At 39.7% G+C, this 17,029-nt stretch overlaps 1 protein-coding gene across 1 annotated transcript in view; it reads right to left on the bottom strand.

Moving 5' to 3' along the window:
- The window catches only part of efnb3 (ephrin-B3), a 115,555-nt gene that overhangs the window by 62,815 nt on the left and 35,711 nt on the right, over positions 1-17,029 (bottom strand). The gene's annotated exons all lie outside the window — the stretch shown is intronic.

Genomic DNA, 17,029 nt, shown 5'->3' with positions numbered 1-17,029 from the left:
GGTCCTGTAAATTGTTTTCGCTATATATTTTTCCATCTTATTTACATTTATTTAATTTATTAGAGTTCATAACAACAAGTCAGGCCAATCAGGGGTTCATCTTCAGGGTCGTAAAGATCAATGACTTGACACTTATCTACGGTGTATGATGCAGCTTTACAGTCAAATCTTTCATGCTTTGTCTTTTACATGTCGTAAAATATGGAACATTTAGATGAAAGTCAGCAGTGAAAGTGGTGCTCTTCTTCTACTGCCAGTCCTGCTGTGGAGTAGAGTTGTTTTCTCAGTGAAAGCCCCTGCTGTTTGAAAAAAACTACTAGTTTGAGTTTAAAATTATAGTATGAATGGATCATCTTAAATATTTGACATTGTATGAAATTATATCGCATCATATGTGATATGCATCATATTCTACTGTAATACATCTCTCTGTAATTTATCATATGACATTTGACATTATAGAATTCATCATTCTTACAGTACCACAATATCCTGCACTGTATTCCAATGTATCATATCATAGATTATATATTAGAATAGAATTTGACTTTATAATATTACATTCTCCACAGTAGTGCATATTGTCCTATTATACTGTATCATTATTATACAGATCTCCATTTTGCAACCTATTATCCAATTTTTTTCCATGCATTGTATTTGATTGTATTTTGCTAAATGAAAACTTTAAATCGGATGTGGCTGACTGAGCAAAATCTAATGGAATAATTAATACCTTTTGTATATAGTTAAGTCAGAGTTATTATTACCTTGTTTACAGTATAATATATATATTTGAGAAGAGATGGTCCACTCTACATGGGAGAACATCACACACATAATTCTTCTTGAAAACCCTTTAAAACCAAGTGTATAATGTTTGATAGATGAGTTTTTGAGGCCTCTGCATCATCAGTTGGATGATGCAAATAAATAATCTGATTTAACTTATACAAAATGTATATATTTTTTTTTCTTTCATTTGTCAAAGAGTTCAATTTTTTTATTTTTTTTTATTTCATGGTCAAAATACCTAAAAACAATAAATAAATAATGCAGAATGTCTGTTTATTTTTGGCTTAATTTATAAAAAGAAAAAAAAAAGTATAACTAATACTTTTCTTCTCCGAACATATCTGGTAGATATATGCATAAAATAAGAGCAAAGATCAAAACAACAGTTCAAAGCATTTTATAAAAACTTTTTCCTTTTTGAAGAACATCTCTCTGAGCTCATTTTCATATCTTTTTTTTCTCCCCCCCTTTGGTTTCTGCTGTGTTTATATTTAGAAGTGAGAACTGAGGCATGTCCGTGGAGGTAGAAAAACAGGCAGACAACCATCTCAACAGAGCGCAGAACAAAGAAGAACACTGTCAGAACCAAATCTCAGGTATGTACAGTAAATGAGTTTGGAAATTAGCCGTCTTTGTGTCAGTATGTCATCCACTGGGGGATGAAGTGTGTTTGTTTGGCGATCCAACAACTGTCATCTACTCCATGACGGGATTTTAATTAAATAACTCTACAACCATCGTTATTTGCGTCGATTGTTTTTTTTTTTTTTTTTTTAAGAATTTGGGTCGAATAGCTTTATTGAACCATAAACTGAGTTTTGAGGTGATCTTTTTAATAGATATGTATGAAAATGTTGGCGTGCTTGCTGTTACTGTGCAGCTGTGTCACCCCTCATTGCATAAGGCCATCTTGCCCTGATAAGGCCAAATACTATGACTTATGAACAGAGCTCCTGAAGCCAACCATTACTCTAATTCATGGTGAAGACATGTTTTTGTGACTCCTTCTCAGTTTGAATGAATGTTACAACTGCAAGGAAATGGGGGGAAATAGTTTGTAGCAGCATGTATTTAAATTGGGGGGACAGATTTCCCTTTGTCACACAATCGCAAGTGACACCTTGATGTGGAAGTGGGAGGAAACGATTGCCTGTAGAGTTAAACCAGCTGATTTTTCTTCGTTTTTACCTCCGTAAGAGATGCTGCCTCTTTTTTCAACGAATCCACATGAACACTTGGGAGTCCTAGCAACATGAAGAAAACCTGCTTAATTATTCTCTCTGTACGGCTGTCAGAAAAAAAACCATTCGAGTATTAAAAGTAAACAATACGAGATCACAAAGCACGCAAAGACAATGAAGGATGGAACATAACTGCGCTGTCAAAAAAAAAGCAAATTGCGCTTGTGTCAAATAAAACGGGAAGTGACAGTTTTATTTGTTTGAATCGGAGAAAGACAAAAAAAAAAAGAAATCACCTTTAGTCCGACCTGTCACATTTATTTAGTAATTTTCGGATTGCAATCATTTAGCGGTGCAAAAGCCATTTAGCATAATCCATTGCATTGTTTCCATTCACCCGTAAAATAACAAGTGGAGGAAGATAGCAGAAATGGTTTCCAGCCTGCTTTATGTAAGAGCTTTATGGAGCCATCTGTTTATTTCATATATTTAGCACTGTGTAAAGAAAAATTAAACGGCACTATATAGTAATCTGCTGTAATTGCAAAGCCACACTTTTTCATTAGAGTGTAAATAGTTTCATTTTTCATTGTTTTTGCCAATATTCTAATGTATATCTATGTTTAATGTATCTATATTTTTTAAATGCTGTTTTCTTAAATTATGCTGCCACTCTATCAGGTCTTTTAGGTTATTCTAAATGACATATTTAAGAAAATGTTGTCAATTGTATGCCTGTCTTTCTGTGTCTGGCACCGTTGCACAAAATACCTGATACGTGTTCAAACACAACTCAGAGATAAAGGCTTATGTGATGCTGATTTCAGTAACTTAGAGGGTATTTGTCAGTTAACCAAACAAAAGTGGTTAAACGTGCTTCCTGTAAAAAGGTTACAAAAACTTTTTTTTTTTTCTTTTAAGAAAACTTTCATAACTTCTTCAGGAAGGAAAAAATAATAATTATGCAAGTTCATGATTAACAAGATTAGGGAGCACTGAAAATGAGACAATTAGATTTTCAGTAATAGAATAAGCTAAAAAAGCAAGAACTTTTTCACATGCCGTGCGTCTCTCATTAGTTTCAGCTGTTCAGACTGCAGGCATAACTCTGTAATTTAATTTTGCTCCTAGATAAACTGGTCCTCTGCCTTTTTTAGAAACTATAGCTGGAAAAAAAAGCTCAACATAAGGATGAGTTTGACTTATTACGGTTAGAAGCCACATCTATTCCAATTAGTAGTACTAGTTGACTATTTCTCATATTTTGCTGATTATAGGTAGCATTTATTTAAAAAAAAGGGGTTAGGTATGCTCCAAATAAACCTTACAATAGAAAAACTTTGTATGTACTGAGTTAAACATTTTAATCTGTTGATTTATTGATTTCCTTATTGCTATATTTGGTGAAAATGGCTGCATATCAAAGGGTTTTATGAATATAATGAACTCCTTATCTAGAGGCATCATCTATAAAGGTTTTTTCAAGAGCTTTTTGAAGACAATCCATCTGGATGTTCCATCTAAACGCTTTTCTACAAATAAGATGATATACAACACTCTAGACCAGGATTCTGCAACATTTACAACCCATATATCCATTGTTGCCCTGTGTCCAGCTATAGAAAAAAATGTTTGAGCAGTATATGTTTTTTTTGATAAAAAAGGAGGTATGTTGTTAAAAAATAAACATTTTATTTCAGTTTTTAGGTTTAAAAACAAAGATATACGTTTAAAAAATAGCAAAAGAGCATTGGATATGTCTCAACATATGCTTTAAAAATAAAAATAAATTAGAAAAAATGTTTTCCATAACGTCCTCCCTCTGCCTTTGGAAAATTATTACCTTTTTTGTGAACTTTATGTTGTTATTCTATCATTATTTAGAATTTGTGTTAATTAGAATTGCAATGAAAAAGATGTGCTAAATAAAAAGGTGCATGATGAACTTTATTTTTTGTAGTTTTGAATTATTCAGTAGTGTTATTCAATGAAGAGGAACGTATGTGCAGAGTAAACTTAGCTGTAAATGGAGTTTTATGTTCCTCTGAAATTAGTAAAATGGTTAAAAGAATCAATAAAAAAATCAGAGTAAAATATAGCTTAACAACAGTAAAATGTTTACCCTGATTTGATTAGATTGTAACCTTTAAAAAGTTGTGTTTTTTACTCTCTTCAAAGAGAAAACTGTCTGTTTCAGAGTAAAGTTTTGAGTAAATTTTACTAAAACAAATTTCCTGTGCACCTTTAATCTAATCAGTATACTCGCATATTTCCGACCACATCCTCCTTCTCCTCCATCAAGGTTACAGCTACCTCCCAGCGCTCAGCATAAACAGGCCTCTTGCTACAAAATGAGATGTAAGCTTTATCAGTAGGTATGTTTGGCTTGAGGCATTCACTGAAGGAACTTGAGAGGGCAGACTAAACGGCGGAGGAGCTTGAGCTAAGACAAGGCCCCAAGGCCTGCTGGGAAACCACTGTTCCACTTCTCATTACGCAGGTCACCGGGGGTTATCAGGCCATACTTGGACTGGAGAGGCTAGGCGCTCAGCTTCACTCAACACTTATAAACACAGACATATCTCTCCTTCCTGTTGGCTTCAGACTGGCATTCACACCATTTATAGAGTCTGAAATGTAAACATAGTGGTAGATCTTGAGGTCTCTGCGGCAAAGAGAGGAGAAAAAAAATTCAGTTAAACTGGTAGGCTACAGGCACACACCTCTCTGTGCTGAACACAAAAGGTTTGCCCAGGCTTATCCACCCACATTCACACACAGGTCTGCTTTTCTACAAACATGAACAATAAAATCAACCGGCACCCACTCTTATAAAAACAAGCACCTTTTTTGCATCCTGCATGACACATTGTGTAAGCTTTATCTGATGGTATCCTGAGTCACAGCCGAACTGCACTGCAGAATGGCAGAGCAAACACACAAATGCTCGCTCACGGGGAGGGGGGGGGGACAAAAAGCTACCGGGCAGCTTTCAAGCGAGAGGCAGAAAAAAAGGCAGGAATCAGTGAAGAGAGAAAGTGTGAAAAGATATACTTTGATAGATGGAAATTGGAAAAAAAAAAAATCGGAAAAGATTCCTGTGCAAACCTCCATTTCCTGATCCACGTACAAAGTGGCGGATTTACTGAGTTAACCCAGGTTAACCTGCCTGAAACGTGTTTGTGAGTGAGAGTGGATGATAGCACCTGGGTGCACAGCAAACAGGATGAGGTTTGGAGACCTTGTCCCAATCTAATCAAGCGGTAGAGGAAACGGAAAACAGGATTTATCGCAGAATTCACACTTTCTTGTTCCTCCATGTGGCGCAGAAAGTGTCGACAAACCCCCACAAACTGGATGCTTTAAAGCGATGTTTAAGTCCGGTTAGACAAAAAAAGGAAAGGTTAGTGTGTGAGCCTTAGAGATGGAGCAAAGTTGTAAAATTCACTCCCTGTAAAAAGAAAAAAAAAAGGAGGAGGATGAATCGGGGAGCAGAAAAGGGAAAAAAGTGAAGTGAGGTGAACCTATAAACTGCTTTATAGAGTTCCTCTATGACCAGATCTAAATAAATCATCCAATTCAGGAGCAGCCCAGAGCAACATTACATTTTCCCTTTACTCTCTTCTTTTAAGGCCCGTTTCTCTCTGAGTTTTTCACTGGCCGTATCTTTTTTTTCCTTCATCATTCCTCTCACTCTCTCTCATCTCTGCCTCTGTCCACTCTGCCTCGCTCCTTGTCTCCCCTTCCCTTTTTCTCAGCCTTTAACAATAGACCCATTCATGTGGCCACACTTTGAAACATGGCATGGGAGGCTGAAGGGGGGGGGCAGAGGTGACACAGAAAGGTGGGGTGAGGGGGCAGAGGAGACGGGGGGGGGATGGAGAGGGTGGGCTTTCAAAACCTTTTCTTTTCTGAGCCCTTTCATGAGGGCAGAAACATCATTTTCTCAACCCGAGCATCGCCCTGCCGCGACCCTCCAGCCGAGCTGAGAAGACTCAAGTGTCGTGCAGCTCCCCCAACCTTTTACACCTCCTGCTTACCATCCTCCATTCCTCCCTCATCTATCATTCCGTGCTTTCAGTTTAAAAACTTCTTCCATTTTGGAAAACCTGCTTCACTTCCAATAATGCTCAGCTGTTCTTCAAGGTTTACCAGCTGCGTTTGCTCTCCCATGTCTCCCCAGTTCCTTCAAACTCACTTTTTTTTCATTTTGCAACAAAGTCAGAACACAAAACTAGCGCCTGACCATGAAGAGGATGGGAAAAGATTTTTGCTGAAAAGTTTGCTGTCCGTATTAACCTCTATTGTACTCTCATACCCTGTTGCCATTGTTGTCAGAAATCCGTTAACCACATGTTTGAAATTTAACAGCAGAAACGTAGGAGACTTAAAACACAAGGGAGAGGTTTCTATGAGACTTTATATGAACCTTTTCATGTTGTAGACAATTATCACTTCCTGCAAACTCCATCCCCAGTGTGAAAAAAGGAGGTGGCAGCATCACTATTGAAACAGAAACACTGCAAATTAATCATAACGCCGCACTCACACATCAAAAGTTCCTTTTTCAGCAGGCATGGGGAAGATGCCTATAGTCATATGGAGCGTAATCCATTAGAGGCTGCAGAATACTTAAGAGTGAAGCGCTGGTTCATCTTCCAGCAGGAAAAGAGAGCTAAATGCACAGAATGAGCGAAGATTGACTAGTTAAGATCAAAGTATAGTGATGTTTTTAAAATGGCAAAGTCGAACTCCAGACTTAAATGTTGTTGAGAAGGCAAGACTGAAAAACTGACTTTTGGAGATCTTCCATTAAAACCGGGAGAGATATTTTACAAACAAGTATGAGCAAAAATGTAAGTTTTGAAAATAAGAAAACCTAAGATGCATTACATTTTTCTTTTTTTCAATTCCAAAAATATGCTCCTATTTGTGTTGGTTTAACACCTAAAAATCTAAATAATACAGACTGAAGTTGAAATGAGACAGAGGCTATTGTGCCAGCCGCTGTATTGCTCTACTCTGGTGCATCTGCGTGTTGTCTTCCATGCTTGGCTCTGCACATCAGGCAGCTCAAACATTTCCCAGATTCCAAAGCCGCAACCTGAGCCACGTTCGGCACCAAAGCCGGGCACACAGGTGCAGCCAGGTGGAGAAGACGGGAGGACAATAAAAGGTGTGCGAATGTGTGGGAAGGGCAGGTGGGTGAGAGTCCTTAGAGAGAAACACCCGGGAGTATATGGAAAGAGCCATGATGGAGAGGAGAGAAAAGTGATAAAGCATCAAAGGGCAAAGACCAAGACGAGTGTGTTTGCGTAAGAATCTTCTGAACTTTAGCTTCCTAAGCCGTCTGCTGGGGGTTTGATGTCGAGCTTGAGAGCAGGCAAGAAGTGACAGGAGAGTCTACATCTATAAGAGAGCAAAACAAACAATGACGGCATTCCAGGGCGGGAAATTTATGGCAGGGCCCCCGGTGCATAAAGCTGTCTGCTCTAATCTCATGGTATAAGGAGTATAATCACACACGCCCAGGGTCCCAAGTGACCTCGTATTCCCCCCTGCCTCATATTTAACGTATGTACACACGCTATGAAAAGCATGGGGGGGGGGTATGGCGTCCATGTCTAGGGAGCAGCAAACCGATTGGCCACGGGAGGAGTAACACAAACGAGCGCACTCCTGCTGAGCTACAACACCTGCATGTCTTCGAAGTGGCCGCTTATGGAAAAATCCTCAGGGTCTACTTTCGCGGAGAGACTCCTTCCCGAGGAACGTCTGAGTCACGTCCATTTTCATCAGTTTGATGCTTTGAACCTTAGGTTTCAACTCGTATCTATTATTTTTTCCAATGAACTTTAATGAGGCTCCAATAAGCCGAAAGGATAAGCAATTTGTGCTGGGGTCTGAACACAATGATTGAGAAGATCTGCAGATGTAAACGTATCCACTTCCACACACAGGCAGCTTTAACCTTTTTTGAGGAAAAATATTGTTTCAAGCCTGAGCACTGGATTAAATCACTTGCTGGGATTTTTTTTTTTTTTTTATTTCTGGGCACCCACACAGAGAGGGGACTATCCATTTCCAGACTCCTGTCGGAGCAATCAGTAGTCCTGTAAGAAACACCAACAATATTTAACGTGAAACATCTGCCCGGGCGTACGTAAAACACGAACTGAACCGATTTGTCTCTCCAGAGCGGATTTTGTAAAGAAAATTTTGAAAAAAGGTCCACGTCTCCCACCGCTCCTGACCGGTTATGTTCAACACGTCTCAACTGGGTTTACAATAAAAGATTCAGGAGCTTTTAAATTTTACTCATGTTGTTGCTCTTTTATCCTGACCTCGTCTTTGATCAGCTCCGCCAGCGAAGAGGCTGTCTGAAACCTCTCCGTTCTGAAGGCTGAACTTAAGGCCCCGCATCAAAAAATCATACGTCCATGCAGAGGTGCACCGAAATCCACTACACACACACACAAACTGGGAATCTCTTGCACCTTTAACACAGTCGTTTCTATGATTTTTTTAATTGTGTTTTTATCAATCTACTATGCAAATTTTACTTTTGCTTTCTAAGATCCACTCTCCTCGGATGGGTCCTTTTGATCCCGGACTCTGAAGCTTCTGCCTCCATAAGAGCACAGGGCCCCCTCAGATGGTTTTAAAATATCCATAATCATTATTACTGTCTTCATTAAAGAACCATATACCCTGGAGTGGAGCTGTAGAAAGTGGTCTTTGACTGTGTGTATGCAGCTGCAGAGAGATGGAGGCCCATTTGTATGAGATGAAGGGAGACAGAGGATGGTTAGGAAAGAGACACAGAGGAGGGAACAGAGAGCTATAATGTAAATTGATGAGAGTCTCTCTCCAAAAGCAGTGGCCCAGATACCTCAGAACATATTTTATTATGGATGAGAATGGATGCGAATTGAGAGGGAAAGGATGGAAAGCTCTCCATCCAGGAACTTTTTTTTTGTTTTTTGTATGACATTTGTTTAGTTGGCAAGTGGACATAAAGGGAGATTTACCTAATTTCAAGAAAAACTGGAGGATATTATCTGATCAAAGCTCCCTCAGATGGTTTCAAGTTTCCAAAGAGACTCCAGATACCATGTGTCAGGGTGAATTTAGAATGAGGCCACTAAGAAACACTATATGGTGAGCTTTCCTATTTAAAGGGAAACTGCTGCCTCATAAATCAGCGTTTGTCGCTCGGAATCAGAGAAGAAGCCGCTTCAGTGAGGTCTTTATTCAAATGAGGGGAACTTTTTAAAATGCTAATTTGGCACATCTATTTTTGGCAGGTACAGTAAAGAGTTCATAACGCTTAAATAACATTCTTCGGTTTTTATAAAATGTAAGAAAATTGGGTTTGATTATTATTTTAAAAAGCTAAAGAGTTTCTTTTTTCATTTGCAAATTATCAGTTTTTATTCAAGATCTGAAGGTTTTTATCCATTCTTTCATTCATCCATCCTTCTTTTGTCATTCCCTCCATCTATTAGACACCTTTACGCATCTTTACCAGCTAGTGTTTTAATCTATGATTAACATTTGAAGCATATTTTAACTGTAAATAAGATTTTTAAAAGTGCAAAAAAACAAAAACTCAAATACCCTACAGATAAAGTATTACTTTACAGCCTTTTGGAGGTAGATTGAACCACAAAAGATAAAAAAAAAAAAAACATATTTACTGAAACTGTTATTATATCTGCAAAGAAATGCTTGATGGAGTCCACTAATAATAGGACATCTAGATGATAAAAGCACAGATTTATCTATAGAGAGTTGGAATAGATTAAAAATGCTGGAAATGCAAAACTATACGTTAAATCAGTTCTAGAGTCTTAACATTGCTGATTACAGAGAAACAGCAGCGTCATTTAGGATCAGCAAGAGACACAACCCAGCCACCAAGGCAATTTACAAGCAAGATTTACAGCCTCATTCAGCTAACAAAAGGGAGGGAGGGGGTCAAATTGATGTTTTGGAGGGGGGATTGAAACAGGCAGGTGAATGAACAACAGATAAGCCTGCTATGAGGAGTGGTGTGAACAAGGAGAAGGGAGCACGAGGTTGATGTAAAGTCAGTGAGCATTGAAAAAGCCCCCAGGAGTGTAGATGGTGAGAAACGACAATGGCTGTAATGGTTTCCATATGGCGCGGGAGAAAGAGGGATGAGAGGAAAGAAAGAGAGGAAGGTAAAGCTAGCACGATGAGGCTTACTGCAGCAAAGAGAGAGACAGAGAGACTGGAGGCGGCGGTCAGCAGGAGGGGGGCTGCAGAGCTGTGTTTGAATAGTTAGTTGGCATCATGGGACCCTTGAAGGTAACTGTGTCCTTGTCATTGCACACACACATACACACACACAAGCTCATCCCGCTGTCCGGAGGCGGTCCAGAACGCCGCAGCGTCCATGTCACATCCAGTACATATCACACTCCGGATAACCGCAGAGACACAGGATGGAGGAGCACTGGATGCTTTGGCATTTGAAAAGAGCACGTCCACACACACACACACACACACACACACACACAAACATCTCAACACACACTGCGTTTGTCTGCGGCATCAAAAACACACCCTTCATCTGTCGTGTTGTTCTGCTCCCGCTGTTTTGAGTACCTTTCCTACAATCCAATGCAATACAGCGGACCAGCAGATCGCATTAAGCTGAAACTTGTAGCTGCATCATGAAGAGAAACTAGAACTAACTGGGAAAAAAAGGAAAAAAGTGCAGAGATACTTCCTTTCCTCTTTGAACAAAGCTGAACAACGCAGCCATATTCAGGTCAGACGGAAACTTTTCTCAAGCAAACATCCCCCACTTTCTTTTCTTGCTCATCTCTTTCTCATTTGCATCCTTGTTCCTGTTTTTTTCTTATGTTTCGACTCCTGCATAACCAGCTCAGAACTTTTGTTCGCTGGTTCTTTGACTCCTACAAATGTTCGCTCTAGAAAGTAATCTATATACAGCCTCTTGTGTCACAGTCAACATCTGCCTTGCTCTTTTTCAAATACCTGCATATCTCTATAGCTTTTTCATTACCCTATCTTTCTCTTTGACATTGTGTCGGTTCAGTCATTTGGAGCATTCCTAAAATAACTCACACACTATGAATACTGAATCCTAAGAACAATGCATAATAGATAATTACCAACTAGTTAAAAGCAAGGTTCAAATGTCTTTTCAATAATTGATCTGTTTAAACACTGAAGCTTCTAAGCAGCATTTTCCGTGGTTTTCTAATATCCATGAACTCAAATTAGCAGCCATCCACACCACAATTATCTGTCTCAACGTAAAATGCTTGGAAAAACATTTTTTTGCAGTGTGATCAAATCATGGCCAAAATCAAATAAATACATCTGGTAAATCTAGCTGCGTATGCCGTCTCCATAATTATGGCTTTTTAACATTCACGGATGTTTGCTCATAACTAGGCTATTGTAAACACTTCTATAAATTTGTATCTGCCTTGATTACAATGCAAACAATCAATTAACAATGCATAAAATCGTTTAGTACAAAAGCAAATTAAAAAGTTGGTTTTCTACCTTCCAAGCTAGCTGTGTTGCACAACTTAAAATTGCTGCAGAAATATCTTCCTTGTAGATGATAATATCCATACTGTAGATGGAGATTACATTTCTAATACCTTCTTTTGATTCCTTTTCCCCTTTATTCAAGTGAGATAAGATTTTAGCATGAGAAATATATTATTTAAAGTTGCCTTAGCCTATCTTTCTTTTTAGAAACTGCTGCACCTTAAGCTACAGAGCCACTCACAGACTGCTAAACAGCCCGACATTTCTGCATTAATGTCAAGACGCCGTTTCGCCACCATAAGAAACGAGAAAGCACTAAACTATGTGTTAACTATTGAAAATACTAGCTTGTTAGACAGGAAATGTAGAGGAAATATAAGTTAAATAGATTATTTAAAATATGCCCTTTGCTATACAAGCTCTAAAGCTGTCAATATTGCTGTTTGCATCTCGCTACAAATGAACAGCTTTCCCTGCAGCCATACATTTCTACTGCAAATGCTAAATAAAATTAAACAATTCCATATTGCTATTTAGGAAAACGGGAAAATTAACTGTCCTTTAGTACACATTTTCTTAGGATTTGCAAAGGTATTGCATTATAAATAACAGTGTTTAATCTGATTTAGGCTGCCTATGTGAAATCAGGTTGCTGTAAAGGAGTTTAGGGTCTGGACTTTATGGTAGGGTGGGAGAGTAACGATTTGTAATTTAATAGCTTCAGCAATCTTACACTTTTATGTTAAACGTAATGTCTCAAGCATATCAGATGAACTGAATTCGGTAACTACCCAATGAAAATAATACTATCCAAACTGTGACCCACCCCAAAAATAACTTTATTCTCAGCCTTGTGGTAATAAATCTTGAGACTGTAATGAGTTTGCACGAGAGGTTGGCACCTTTTCTTTACTCGTAAAGAAAGGTGTAGTTTTCATCCTTGAGTATTTTTCTAAAGTGTGTCAGCTAAGGTTGGCAGCGTTTCACAGGTGTCTGAAAACAAACTTGATGACTGACCAGGAACCAAAAAAGCCACAGAGACATTTTCAATCCAAAGTTTTCATTTGACTCTAAATGGGGATATCTAACTATCTCTCTGGATGATCGTATAAATTAAAATAATATATCAGGCTTCCTATCTTTAATATAAAGCTCACAGTTTTTTCTTTTACTCTTACTTCACTCTTGAACCCGCTCCAGTGCCTCTTTAGTCTCCCCCCACCCTTCTCTTTTCCACTATGCTCTCTGGATGATTTGCAGCAGTCTGGATTGGTCCCATTAAGGTTGTCTTACGGAGGTGTGAGATGACAGAGCAACTGCAGGCCCTGACAGCTCCGTGTGTGTTCCCATGTGTGCACAAGCATGAGAGAGAGGAAGAGAACGAGAGGACCCCTGCAGCTTACAACCGGATACACCTTCATATGACAGAGGATGTAGGAGACCCTCATTCATGCCAAAGACCCTCTCAAACTCCCAGTGAGCTTCTCAGTAAGTTTAACTTTATAGCATACCATGACATGGACCATAAAAATACACATACATGCATGGATAGTAGCAGCTGGTGTTTACCCCTGGTGTGAGAAAGGCCTTTCAGCTTCCAACTCATTCACTCCTACCACCTCACTAATTTAATTAGGTCACCCCAGGCTCTGGAGGAACGAAGGTTAAAATGCATGCAGTGGCTCTTACTCTCATTCTCTGGGCTCTGCACACACACACACACACAGAAAGAGAAATATCTACTATTCTTCCCACTGGGAGTGAAGGAGCGAGGTGAGGCGATGACCCGCCCCAGTGTGGGTCACCTACATTTTCATTGCTCCCTCTATCTGCAGTGCATGTGTTTTTGTGAGTGTGTGTTTCGGAGGGCACCCACATGCGCTCATGCATGTAGGAGCTCTCTCAAGGGGTCTCCCCACCCCATCCGTGACCTGAGAGGGTGTGTGCACGTATGTGTGGAGGTTCAACTTTGCTCCACAGAGGCCACAGGGTGCAAGAAGTCTGAAACTTAAGCTAAAGGCGACTCAACTTAAGCTCAATCGGGCCATGGTGTCAGGAGTACAATGTAATCCATAGGGGCCTCTAGGGGCCACCAAGAATGCAGGGTTGCTGAGATTTTTTTTTTCTTCTCTTTAAGGAAGAAAGCATGAGTATGGAAGTCATTCGAGACCATCTCTATATGCATCTCAACCTGTATCTATTTCAACATTTATTCTTTTGAGTCTGGTAAGAGATTTCAAAACCGTAAAGTAAGTCCAAAAAAGAAAATTTCTCACGGATTTTAATAAAAATTCCCGAATGCAAAAAGAAAACTAAAACTATGAATCACCCTAAAGCTCCTATCTCCACTCTGACACATGGTGGAGTGAGCATTATGCTGTGGGGACACAGCGGGAGGACGAATGCAGCTAAAGTCTGGACAACAAATAGTTGGAGATTAAGGTAAATGTTCAAACTCCACCAGGACAACAACTCTAACCAGAGTTGGAGAGATGGTACAATACACAACACTGCTGCAAAAGCAACGGTTTGAAAATCCTTTATGTTAGGAAGGGCTTACTGCTTGCTTTATTGTACATAAAAATGTCGCTAAACTCACTATATAATCATTCAAAGAGTGTCTTTAATGTATTTTAATAATGTGACGGCCTTAAACCCAGGCACAAATAACAAAAAACCCTAATTAAATGAAAATGTTAACTTTGCGTTTTGTTTATAAAGACTGAAAACAAGTTAAGGAGCAGCCAAAGAGCTTTGGAGCCTGACAAGCATTGCATCAGCACCACTTTAAAGGATCATGATGTCTGGCTCCTTCAATGTTAAGCATGGGGGAAATAAAGATGGTTAAGAATCATTTTCAGCAGTTTATACATTTAAATATACTCTGCTGTTAAAACATCTGGGGGGAAAAAAAGCTAGTTCCTGCAAAAATATTTAGATTCCAAAGTCTTCCAAGGGTATGTTTGGGCCTTGTGCATCTGCAGCAGTGCTTAATCCACCATTGGAAATGGGAGCCTGGCTTCCATTCGGTTTCCCCACAGGATCCCAGCAATTCTACCAGATCCAACATTCCCTGCACCTCCGACTGCACTGGAACGCATCTTGAAGCTATTTGAGGTTCGAAACCCTCTTCTGCTCCTTCTCTCTACTTTCCTGTTCTCTCTTTTTTGCTCTTTACTACTAAAACGTGCCTTTGCTCTCGTCCGGAGGGAGATTTAAAGCTTTCAGGGTTAAAAGTGCTGGGTGAACCAGTCCTAGCTAGACTCCATGGGGGCTGCAGAGCCCCCACATGCTGGTAAGATGAAAAAAGGAGGCAATCTCTGTCCCTAAAAGAACGACAGGCAGAGAGTGAGGCAGGCTAATGCACACCTTCCATGCACACAAACCCCTCAGGGTCATCAAAAACCCCTCACTCCCGTCAGGATATTGAAGAGCATCATTGCCAATATTCCAGAGATGATAGCTTTGCCAGATTGTCCGTGTGGGTGTGTGTGTATGTGAGTATGCGATGACTATGTGTGGGCGTGTGCTTGAGCACGTCCGTGTGCGCACCTCGCCACTTCTCTTCCTCTTTATTTTCCAAAGAGAGGCCTTTTCAAAAGTCACCCGGGTGCATTCAAGAGAGAGAGAGTGAGGGCTGCTGTCTAATTCATGCAGGTTAAGTGTTTTAAAGTTGCTTTCCTCGTTTACCTGCGGGGACTGCGCTCCCCCCTTTCCTTCTCTTTCACTTTTATCACGACTTCTATCCGTTTTGTCCTTCACTTTGTCCCTCCACACCTGCCTCCTGTCGCTGCTCTCACTCCTTCTCTTTCTTTTCATCTTTTATTTCCACTCATCCCTCTCACTTTCATTTTTTTTCCCCCTCATCTGTCCCTCATCCTCGCTCTCTCCATCTCTGCCTCTCTCGTAGCGTTTGAAGCCGAGTGTTTGTCTCCGGGGCTGGGTGATTGACAGCTGAGAGAGAGCCAGGCAGCTCTCTGGTGACAGATAAGGACTTTGGCTCTATTACTCACTGGGTCCAACACACACAGACACAAACATTTCCGCGCACATATAGAGACTCACACACACTCTGGGTCCCATGCTGCTCCCAGAGTTCGGCGGGAAGCAGCAGAACCTATTTGCATTAGGAAGCAGAGTGTAAAATAAATAAAGAATTGGATGAATCGAGGAATAAATAGACAGGAGATGCTGCTGAGGGATGAGTGGGACTGATGTGTGTGTGCGCCCATGCTCTGTTTTTTTTTTTTCTAACCTCCCGTGTGGGGAGAGCAGCCATGCAGCAAGAGAAACACCCTGTTGAACACACACATATGCACACCAACACACACAAAGTCAAATATAAATGAAAGGATTCAACAAAGCCAGAATCATTATGGTAATCAAAAAAAGAAAGAATCTAAAAATACTTTTTTTATTCAAACCTTTGTTTTAAGGAACTCCAGGGAGTCCATCCGCTGCTGATGAACAAAAACTACTGATGAAGGGGGGTATAAAGATAGTTCTTCCTTTCTATTAAAATATCCCTTTACAAGCACAAGGATCTCAAGTTTGAAAAGAGGGAAGTAGAAAAGTTTCAAAAGGATTCAGTTTTCCTTTAAAAACTTATTTGCACCTGAAAAGTGTGACCTTGATTTGTATTTCGGCCCTAAAAGTGATTACTTTTTGAAACAATCATTAGCTGCCATTACAACTCTACGTCTAAAAGTTGAGATTCTACCAGCTTAAAACACCTGGACATTCTTGTCTTTTTTCTGGGCAAGATACTTCAAGATGAATCAGGTTTAATGGAAGTTTTCTACTAGGATTTCCCTCCTTTAAGCTCTGATCCACTTTACTTCTTTAGTTACTTCTTTTAAAAGTGGCATTTCTCTGCTCCCTTTTTTAAAAAACAAAAAGTTCTCTTATATTCTTCCACTTTACAATTGCTCTGATTCCTTTTGTAAGACATAAAAGTCTGTTTGGTAATAATTTGAAAAAAATGTGAAGGATGCTGATGAAGATTCTCACTCATCCAGGTGATAGTCATTCCGTAAAAAGAAAAAAAAAGGCAACGGAACTGGGTTCCAAAAATTGAAGACGTTTCGCCACCTCTCCAGGAAGCTTTCTCAATTCAAATGTCTGGGACAATGTGAAGGAGTTCAATAGGTAAAGAAAATATAATAATGTTGCTTTCAGGAGAGGGGGGGTCAAAGGTGATGCTTTTGGTGGCAGGTTGATTGACAGTTGAAAATGGTGCATAAACAGATGTAACATCCCAGATATAGACAGTGAAGAGAGAAAAAAAATGAATAAAATCAGGAAAAGAGAGAAAATAGGGATTAGAAAACAGCAGCAGAAAATATTTCCCAGAAATGAGGCAAGCAGAGACTGATGAGGATACAGATAAAAGATCACGAGATACACGCTGAGCTACAGGTGCGAGCGGTAGGAGGGAAAGACACGAGTAAGGGGGGTAATTAGGGCGATCTCCAGCTGAGGATGGTGGCAGGTGA

Source organism: Cyprinodon variegatus, unplaced genomic scaffold (assembly GCF_000732505.1).
Source record: "Cyprinodon variegatus isolate N-32 unplaced genomic scaffold, C_variegatus-1.0 Scaffold92, whole genome shotgun sequence".
In the NCBI taxonomy this organism is placed as follows: Eukaryota; Metazoa; Chordata; class Actinopteri; order Cyprinodontiformes; family Cyprinodontidae; genus Cyprinodon; species Cyprinodon variegatus.
This window is presented reverse-complemented; position numbering and strand designations above follow the sequence as displayed.